At 33.1% G+C, this 9,604-nt stretch overlaps 1 non-coding gene across 1 annotated transcript; it reads right to left on the reverse strand.

Moving 5' to 3' along the window:
• Positions 1 to 9,107: 9,107 nt before the first annotated feature.
• LOC128293446 (small nucleolar RNA R71) lies at positions 9,108 to 9,213 on the reverse strand. The gene has a single exon (XR_008283629.1). It is a non-coding gene; the product is annotated as a small nucleolar RNA R71 (small nucleolar RNA).
• Positions 9,214 to 9,604: the final 391 nt, after the last annotated feature.

Genomic DNA, 9,604 nt, shown 5'->3' on the forward strand with positions numbered 1-9,604 from the left:
TTGTTTCTAAGATGTTTTGAGGGACTCGAAGGCTCGATTAAGGGATGATATGTATGTGAATGTATGTATTTTTAATATGTTTTCAATGATACTTGAAATGTATATTTAATGTTCCGTTTGTACGGTAATGCCCTGTAACCCTAGCCTGGCGACGGATACAGGATATGGGTGTTATATTTAATGGTATCAGAGCTACAATTTAGTTGGTTTTTGGGCTGAATGTAGCATGTATGAGTCTAGAAATACATATCATTATATAACTTGCGATAGCATGATGTATCCCGACTCTGACGGGATCTGTTTTACATATAGGCAAAGATGTCTTCCAACCAAGCTAATTCCAATGACGCTTAAAGCGATACTTAAGTATTTGATTAAAAACTTGCTAATGATGAGGAGGAACTCATAAAGTTTAGAGTAGAGGTTCATAATGTTATATTGATAATGAACGTTTATGTTTGATATGTGTTAGATGATAGTTAATTTTTATGGCTTTACGACTTCCACCCTTCTCACACTCAAAGTTTTATACAACGGAATTTACACAAGATTTATGTTGTTTAAGTCTGCTAAAGGGAATCAAAGAGCTTAGTGGTTAATTGAGTAATATTATGGTTAGAACCGAGAGTTGTTTAGTAAATGCTAAGAGTTCTAGATGAGATAGAAGAATTTTCTGAAGACTATTTGGATTTGCAACGTTACTGTTAAAAGAAGAAATTATTCATTGATAATTAACTGCTGAGGTATCTAAAGAACAGGTTAGCCAGGATTTCTTCTAAACTATTTCTTTAGTGGAATGAGATAATGTGGGATCATCGATGACTTTAGTAGTCAGTGGGATAGTGTTCAAACTATAAATATATCTGAATGCAGCTGTTATGGTCGAGTATCTTACAACGATCTCCTCTGGGTATTCTATATGTTCTTCAATCCTTAGAGATATATGCAATTGTTTATCATTAGATGTGATTCTTATTGTGTGGGGGACGTTGGATAGTCATGATGGTAAATAAAGGTATTGTCAGTCTGACTGATTAATGATCAGCATTGCCCTATTTTTGGCATTCTATTCAATTATGTTTTGATAGAGGACTCTATGGAAAAATTCAAGTGTCATTATTTTTCTACTTCTACTGGTTGTTACTTTGCTTTATGTATATGAAATTTATGTTGTTTATGCCACAGCTGGTTCTAGTGCGTATGAGTGATATTCTTCTTCTGCATTTTCTTTAGAGAATCATTGATCTCTTTATCAATCAATATGGGTTGTATTCTTGAAAGTTTAGTAGAACTTTACATCTTGGATTTTTTTATATTAGCTTTCTTATTGTTCTTATTATCTATCTTATCATATATGGTCTATCTACAAAGAATATATTGACTTGTGATTCTTATATCTGTTACGGTTATAATTTTAAGCTGGATCATGGGAGCATGTTGATACAGATCTCAGATTTATAGATGTCATGTTGTTGCACTCATTGTTGTTGGAATTAAATTGGGTTTTCTTATTTGTTTCGGGGTGCATCGTTGGTACTTGAGTCATTGCTTTAGCTATACGGTTGTAGCGTCAATCTTATTAGAGTACTGTGCATAGTCTGAAAGAAGGTTTTTAGAGGAAGGACAAAATAATCCTTCTAATTCATCTGATATTATGACTTTGGTATGGTTCAAAGCTTCGATGTTAATAATTGAAATAGTTTTATTATGTATACCATTTTTAACTTTCATGAAGGGAATAGATAACGACAAAAGTATGGATGGTGAAAGGTCGAGCTTAACCTTACCTATTATTTTTCATTACTCAGGTAATCTCGAATTATGTTAACAAGTAAAAAATAGATGTCATATTTCGTATGAGTTATTAGAGTTGGTGATGAACCTTGAATGGTATTCTGAGAGAATTACGGTAGACTATATATCCGAATTATCTTAACGACAACAAAAAAGAAATGATTTGAATTGTTACTATCAGGTTGATAAGATTGACTCATTTGATTTAGTTAGAACAGATTATTCACTTGAAAAGTTAGTTGAGTAGTATGTATTGGAGTTCATCTCTAGATTCCAGAATAAATTTTGCGAATTCATGGGAAAATAGACGAATAGTCAGAATCGAAAGTTTTTATTCTAAAAGATATAATACAGGGATATATCAGTCAGATCAGTGATAATCGAGAAATATTATTATGGGTTAAAATCATCTCGATAGAGCAGCTATCACATTTGTATGTAAATCATACTGCTTGAAGCTTTTCACGAAATGGAACGTTTATCAGTTGAAAGTTATAGATACAGATGTATCAAAAACATCAATTAGAGTCTTTTATGAAGATTATGAACTTTAGCTAAACGTTATGAATTATCTAATGTATTTGGAATCTAATAATCTGAGTTTTTCGGTTATGTTTTGATAGATGATTGCAGGGAATTTCTGATAGTTGTACTACTAATGCTAAATATATGACAGGAAAGCATCAAAGTTATTCAGTTAAGTCAGGTACCTACTTCACTCTCAACCAGAGAAGAATTTGTTGTTTACAGTAACGTTTCATTCAGACGATCTTGAATTAGGATAGGTTGAATATTATAAAGTCGATGGTAGAACCGTTAATTCTTTAGAGAATTTTGAGATACAGGGAAAAACAATTGAATATGTGCATTGAATAATTAAGGGATTTCATAGTCTATTTGATTTACATCAGACAACGAAAAAAGTATATAACATTTTGAGACAAGGCTACTGGTACACAGGATTATAACAGGAAATTATAGAGTTAATTTTGAAATGTCTATTATGTCTATAAGTCAAGGTATAGTATCAACTTTTGATATGAGTTCTGATTGAGAAAGAAAATTTGAACAAACTAGCTGTTATCAGGTAAGAAATTTTGAGGACGAAATTTTCGTAAGGGGGAGAGTTATAACAGCCCGTTTTTTAGCGGTGTCAGAAACAGTGGTTTCGGGGCCACAAATTCGATGAGTAAGTTCATAAATATTATTATTTAATATTTACATGTCAAATATGATATTAAAAAAGTTTTTGGTATAATAATTTATGTTATATGAATGATTAATTATGTTTAAATGGTATTACCCTAAAGTCATGTGGTTCTAGAAATTGAGGTATCAGGACCTCATTTCTATAAATTGAGCCGAAAGTATTTTATTAAATATTTATGGACTGTTATTAAGGTCGTATAAAAATTTTGTTAAGAAATTTTGAGGTTTGCATGCTTAATTAAATGAAAAGGACTAAATTGTAAAAAGTGTAAAAGTTGAGTTCTATTATTTAAAAGGGTTAAATGACTATGGAAATGAAATTAAATGGACGTAAATGGTAAATAAAACATTTAAGGAATTAATGGAAAAATATCAACATGGATGTTTTGTTTAATTATTAACCAAGGTTAAAATCCTAATTTGATAAATTAAATTCAATTAAATAAAACAAAGCTTTCTATCATCTTTTCTAGTTCTTTATTCCATTGAAATTATAGAGAAGAAAGCCATTCCTATTTGTTTCAAGTTTCGGCCAACTTGAAAGCCTTGCATGGTGTCTAAATTTAATTTCGTTTTTAATAAATTTTATGTTTTTGAGATCGTTGTAGCCTAATCTAGCTAACCCGGGGGTCAATTTGTTAAACTATCAAATGTTATGGAAAGTGTCATTGATGAAATTGAAATGTTCTTGAAAGTTTATGGTAGAATCTTAATCTTGGTTGCTAGATAGGACTAATTTGTAAAGTAATTTTTGGTAATTTTAATATTGCAAGACTAAAATGTGAAATTAGTAAAAGAACAGGACTTGATGTGAAATAACAACAAATATGTGCTATAATAGGGTTCCAAATCAAATATGTGCTATAATAGGGTTCCAACTAATTCGGCTAAGCTTGAAATTGAATAAAAATGGTTAAATTGCATGTTTTCGGCACGGGGACTAAATTAAAGAAAAGTAAAATGTTGTAGGTAATTTTGTAAAATTTTAAAAAAGACTTAATTTAATAAAATAAATTGGTTTTTCTACCTAAATTAATGAATTGAATGAAATTATTAATTTAGATCAAGAACTAGTGGAAAATCGAGAAGGAGAGAAAATTTCCAAATAGCCCCTATACTTTGACATTTCAGCAATTTAGTCAGGTAAGTTTGTATGAACTGTAATAATTTAAATGTCATTTAAATTGGATATTTATTATGTTGTTTGATGTAAATGAACCAAATTATAAAGGTATCAACGCTATGACAAATTGATAGATATTGAATCCCTGTTGAACCTTAGGAATTCTTAGGATACGAATGACATGTCATTAGGGATTTCATGTTTTGGGTGCTGGTCTTGAATGTCCTATCAATGGCTGAGATCTTGCATTTGTTTCAGATTCTCCGTAGCTAGTGTGACCAGCATCGTGTAGCTTAAATTCTGACTCATAGCTCATGTGAGCAGGCCCATTTCACAACTCGTGTGAGCATTCATGTAAAGGGAATGTTATGATTATATGTAAAGGAACACTTCGTGTGAGCTTTCCCAAGTATCTGATGTAATTCTAGATAGTTCAACAGGTATGAAAAAGAAATGAAGTGGTAGGTGTTCAAATGGAATGTATTATGAACTTATGAAAAGGAATGTGATCCAAATGATGTGGATGCAAGTGTAAATTATTTGTTATGTATAAATTCATTTGAATCATGTATAATTGTACTAACTTATGAGTTGATGATATTGTTTAGGCTTAAGCTAAACATTTGAAATGGAATGGTAAGTAGTAAATGGAATGGTTTATAACCTTATGAAAAGGTTGGTAATTTTGTAATATGTCTTATAAAATCCTATTATGTTATAATTGAAATTATATGTGATGTTGATGAGACTACTCAATTGGGAGTTGAATGGTGTTTAATAGGCTTATACTATGTTTAGAGCATTGGTGTTGAATCATGTTGAATCTATGTATTATAGTATTGAAGTGATAAGTTACTTTTAAAGTTTATACGAGCTTACTAAGCATTCATTTACAAACGTAGATATTTTCCTTTACTTTACAATTTATTGGAAGCTAAATTGATTGGAAGTTCATAGGAGATCTATCACACTATCTAGTGGACAATTTGGTAGTTTTCGAGTAATTTGGTTACGGTTTATAATGGCATGTATATGATGATTTGTAATGGTACTTTAGTGCATGTGTTAATGATGTTTTGGTATGTGTAAGCTTTGGAAAGCTATGTTGGTTTGGTACACCTTGATACCTTACCAAATTATGTGATGTTGATTACTTTAAAGTGCTTGTTGATATGATTCACTTGGCATGTTGATGATAGTTTGAAAATGGTTACTTGTGACATGTTTTAGTTTGTAATTGAACTAGGTTATTATGTTTGAAAATGGTTTGAAGGTGATTTGGTAAGTATATGTTATGTAAGTTAACTATGTTTGAAGGTGATTTGGTAAGTATACGTTATGTAAGTTAACTATGTTGGTACATTTGATGCCTTGTTAGTTTTTGTCATTGTAACTATATCATGTTTCATGTTTTGAAAGGCTCAAATGGCATGTTTTGCAATGGAATAGTAATGGTCATATTTGTGGTATCATTTGCTATAAGTTGAATTATGTGTGATGATGGAAATGTGATAAATAAATGCATGTTTAGGTAAGTTTAAATGTTTAGATTTGAGGTGCCGTGATTGGCATATTGGTTTATTGATTTGGGACCATTGAATTGGATATTATACTATGTTTTGGTAAGGTTTTTACACTTTGATAATGTGCACTAAATGTCTTTAGGTGGATGCATGAGTTGGTGTTGGAAATGGCTTGATTTTGGGAAAATTATGTCCACACGGCCTGAAACACTAGCGTGTGACTCAGCCATGTGTGGCACAGCCATGTGTCCCCTGTAGGTTTTATTGCATACAAGTCAGGTTGTTACACGTCCTAACACACAGCTTGGTGCATAGGCTTGTGGGGTTGTTTCGAAAGTTACACGGCTGTGTGACCTTATTTAAAGAGTTACTTGGGTAAGGATACGAGCTGGGACATAGCCGTGTGTCCCTACTGTAAAGGTTACATAGCCTTAGACATGGGCATGTGTCTCAGTCGTGTGAGGCACACGGTCGTGTGACTCTTGCAGTCAAAATTTTCTAACTTTTTCTTGAACTTTCCAAATGTTTTCAATTTGGTCTCGAATTGTTTCTAAGATGTTTCTAGGGCCTCGAGGGCTAGATTAAGGGACGATTTTTATGTGAATGAATGTATTTATAATATGTTTTCAATGATGTTTAAAATGTATGGTTAATGTTCAGTTTGAACAGTAATGCTCTGTAACCCTAGTCCAGCAAAGGATACGGGTTAGGAGTGTTACAGGGTTAATTGGGTTGTGTGGCCCACATAGGTATGTCAGCCTATGGTCTGGAAATTTCACCTAGGTTTGTATTTGTCTATGATGCATATTTAGCCATTCCGTAGGTTCCATATTGTATAAATAGGACTTGAAAACATGATATCTAATAGTATGACACTGTAAGTAATGTGGAAAAGGTATGTGATATATATATATATATATATATATATATATATATATATGCATGAATTGTATAGTGATAATTCTGATGGCATGTTTCTATTTTGCTATGTTTGTATATGAGCATATGATGTCTGATTATATTAGTTTTTATATTTCTGAATCTACTATATGATTATGCATGTGACGTTATGGAGAAATAAATTTGCATTTGTTGAATTTGTGATACATTTGCTCTGCAAAAGCGTGGAATTCCATGCCTTGTTATTTCTGTTATTCTACAACTGTATGTCCGACATGTTTTTCATTCTGGTTCTGTATATGCATGTCATGTCACATTGCATGGCAGTTTAAAGATCTGCACTATCTAGTGGTTTAACCATATATCTATTCTGGCAGCTTGGTTGCAATTATAGTGGCTTAACCACACATATCTGTTTTGGTAGCTTGACTGCAATGTAGTGGCTTGACCACATATATCTGATAAATCGTAATTTATACATATTATTGTCCCATGCTTAACACATTTTTTGGATGAATTATCCTTAGATTTGGTGAATTCAGTGCTCCTAATCCTTTAATTTCATATTTTATACTTAGGTAAGCATAGGAGAGTAAAAAGAGCAAGAAACAGCTGAAAACGGAGAAAATGGACCCACATGGGAAATCAACACGGCCTGGACTTCCTCACACGGGTAAGCCACACGGCCGTGTCCATTTGGCAGGATCGAAGCACGACTTACATGCGTAGACTACACGCCTGTGCCTATTTAACAGCCTTGACCACGATCTGGAGCAATCGTACATGGGCGTGTCACACGGGTGTGTCCTTGTCGAGCCCAAGTATAGTCGTACTCAGAAAAGGCCACTTTTGAGGGCTTTTAGGCATTCTAAAGCCTATTTAAACACTTGAGGAGGAACTTAGAATGGGGGGACGGAGGAGGAAGTAAGGAATTACTAGAAGAAAGCCGATTGATCCATCTCAGAAGCCAGATTATTCATCAAGACTAAAGCTCTCCCTTCAATTTCCATTCAGGAGTTTTGGGTTTTCTTTATGCTTTGTATTAATTATTCTTCTGAGATGTTTTCTTTTATAATTATAAACTAAACCCCTTAAATACCTAAGGAGAATGAAACCTAAGACGGATCTTGTTATTATTATTTGAATTATATGATAAATATTTGACTTGTTCTTAATTATGTGTTCTTAATTCTTGTTTTAATATTCCAAGATATTGATTCAAGTTAATGCGCTTCTTCAGAGAAGGAAAAGTCCCTGTCTAAGGGTAAATTTATCATAATTAAGCGGAGTTGATTGAACGCCTAGAGATAGGGTGACAAGATTTTTCCGAATTAGGGTGAAACCTAATAAGGGGGTCCATAGATCGAGTTAATGTAACACTAGGGCGTTAATTAGAAAGAGATTTCAATTAATCAACCTAGGGTTAGACGTTATTAGTCTTGAGAGAGATAATAATATAACTTAGGGATTTCTATGGATAAAGTCAAATGAATAAATCGTCTAATTTAGAGTCAAATAACAAGTGAAGTTTAGGTGGATTTTTCCTTGGGTATTGTCTTAATCAATCGAATTTTCTAAAAATATTTTCCCTAATTTTCTTTCTCTGCACCCTTAGTTTAGTTAATTAGTTTAGATAAACAAATCCCTTAATTTTTAGGCTAGATAATAAAAAGAAAGTAATTACTAGTACTCTTGGTTCCTTTGGGTTCGAAAATCCGGTCTTGCTAAAGCTATACTACTGTTTGATAGGTACACTTGCCTTCATCGTGATAATAGTTGGTTTCAAGAACGATCATTTATAAATTATTTAAAACTTATCGCAAATATCACGAATCAATTTTTTGGCGCCGTTGTTGGGGAACTAAGTTATTAGGAACACTCGATTTTTATTACTTTAGCCATTTTACTCTTATTTCAATTTATTTTTAGTTTAATTTCACTTTTCTAACTTTTCTTTTATTTTTTTCTGACAGGTTTTTCTAGTTTATGACTAGAAGAAACCCGTCACGACCATTACTTTTTGACTGTGAGATCGATCGCATAGTTCGCAGAAATCGAAGAGAAATAAGGCGAAGCCTAAGAGACACAGAGGAAAAGCAAGAGGACGATATTCATACCACAACCGAGGAAATAGCAGACAACCAGGAAAATTCGCTACCTACTGCAATTGCTGCTAATTAGAATCCTGCTCCGCGCACTATGTATGATTATGCTAAACCTTCTTTAACAGGAACTGAGTCGAGCATAGTTAGACATCTATTGCTGCAAATAATTTTGAACTGAAACCTAAGAAAATTCAAATGATACAGCAATTTGTTCAGTTTGATGGTTTGTAGAACGAGGATCCCAACGTTCACTTGGCAAACTTTTTGGAACTTTGTGATACATTTAAAATCAATGGCTTTTTGATGATGCCATTTGCCTTCGGTTATTCCCTTTTTCATTCAGGAACAAAGCTAAACAGTGGTTGAACTCGTTACCACTAGGGTCAATAACTACTTGGGAACAAATGACCGAACATTTTTTATTAAAATATTTTCTGCCGGCTAAAACAACCAAATTGCATAATGATATCTCTTTTTTTGTGTAGATGGATTTAGAAACACTCTATGATGCATGGGAGAAATACAAAGACCTTTTAAGAAGATGCCCTCACCATGGGTTACCACTCTGGCTATAGGTTCAAATGTTTCACAATGGCCTGAATCCTTCGACTAGACAGGTGATTGACGCAGCTGCTGGAGGAACTATCAATAGTAAGACACCTGAGGATGCTTATAAATTTATAGAAGTGATGTCACTGAATAGTTATCAGTGGCAAGTCATGAGGACAAAGCCGATGAAAGCAGCTGGCGTTTTTAACGTTGATTCGGTCACCATGCTCTCTAATCAAGTAGAACTTTTGAATAGAAAAATTGACGATTTTCTTAGTTCTTCACAGGTTAACCGAGTAATGCAATGCGAAGCAAGTGGAGGAGGATCGAACAATTCAGAATACCCACCCTATGGCTACAACATGGAGAATGAGCAATTAAATTATATCGGTAATAACACT

The sequence above is a fragment of the Gossypium arboreum genome, chromosome 5 (genome assembly GCF_025698485.1).
Source record: "Gossypium arboreum isolate Shixiya-1 chromosome 5, ASM2569848v2, whole genome shotgun sequence".
In the NCBI taxonomy this organism is placed as follows: domain Eukaryota; kingdom Viridiplantae; phylum Streptophyta; class Magnoliopsida; order Malvales; family Malvaceae; genus Gossypium; species Gossypium arboreum.